We start from the raw sequence: 1,618 nt of genomic DNA on the forward strand, positions 1-1,618 counted from the left end.
GATTAAAAACTTTGTCGGCAGATGTGTCATTAGCAAGATCGTTAATCAGAGTTATTGTTGTTGTCTGTATCTGTTGTCTTTCCTTAATAATATCATCTATCATTTTTTTTCCTTATGGCATTTTTCCTCCTGTCATTTATCATACTGCTGGCGAATATATCTCTGAAGACAGAAATACTTAGGAAGCGCGGAAATCGTCTTGAGAAAGCTGTTGTTTGGTCTTCGTGTTTCTCGAGTAGCAACTCTGGCTCCCTGTTTTTAAGTCCTTTTAATAGTGTGTGTTTTGATTATTAATCTAATATACTTGAATTGATTATCATTAGTGAATATCAATTTAGTAGTTTTATTTGGCTATTTATATATAAATCTTGTTATTTGCTTTGCTATTTTGTCTGTACTAGTTCTCCTAATGCAGTGATAAATGTTGTTGATGAAGAAAATAATATGTTAACGATGATAACAAGATTAACAAAATTATATCAACACAGGTAAATCCGTGGCAACAAATGAACTGCAAACATTACGCAAATAATCATGATGATAACGTTTCCCTTTTTTTCTTTTTTTCTTTTCTTTTTTTTTTGGGGGGGTTAATCCACCATGATCATGCAAAAAGTTACTGACAATAATCTATGGATGAGATGACCGTGACTCAAGTTGATTAAAACTTATTGGTTAACTGGATATAGTTTTACAGTCCAATCAAAAGCTTCGTTGACACCGATTCCTCACAGAAGGATTGGATAGCTAGGAAATTTATTTTCTTCATAGGAATTGTGGCAGACCAATCTAATTCGAAAATGAAGATTTGCCCGTTGCCGGACGTCAGTGTTCTGTGATCATTCAATATTATCCTTATTTAGGTGCTAAAATTACGGCCCTTTTTTTTTTTTTTTTTTTAATAGGGGTTGCGAATATGTACGTGTGACCAGTTGATTAGATTTTGTTAGGATCCAAATCCATTATGAAATTAAGGCATAAGTCGTTAGTGCAAACACTCATAGAAAATGAATCAGCTAGACATGTAACAGGGTACTGGATTTTGAAACTGAGTTTCTCATCCACCTCCCATTATTATTATTGTTGTTGTTAATATTATTAACATTAGTAGTAGTTGCTGTGATAGTAGTATCATTATTATCATTATTACCCTTATATTTTTTGTATCATAATTATCATTATTATCATTATCAACCATTATTAATATTGATAATAATATTATTATAAATTAATAATAATATTAATAATAATGATAATAATATCATTATTTTTATTATTATCAATATTATCTTCATCGTATATTATTACTATTATCTTTATTATTATCATCATTATTATCATTATCTTTATGATCACTACTACGGCTACTACTGCTACTATTATATATATATTATTATTGCAATTAATACTACAATATTATAATCATAACATTCTTCTATACTATGATTAATATCCTCATAATCATTAATATTTTTAGTTAATTTTCCTCATTAGCTTTCATTTGGCATTTCTGCTATCATTATACCAATTATTATTTTTTTATTCTGCCTTCTCTCTTGCTCTCCTCTTCTCTTCGCTCGCTCTCACACACACTCTCTCTCTCTCTCTCGCTTTCGGT

The sequence above is a fragment of the Penaeus monodon genome, chromosome 11 (assembly GCF_015228065.2).
Source record: "Penaeus monodon isolate SGIC_2016 chromosome 11, NSTDA_Pmon_1, whole genome shotgun sequence".
Lineage (NCBI taxonomy): Eukaryota > Metazoa > Arthropoda > Malacostraca > Decapoda > Penaeidae > Penaeus > Penaeus monodon.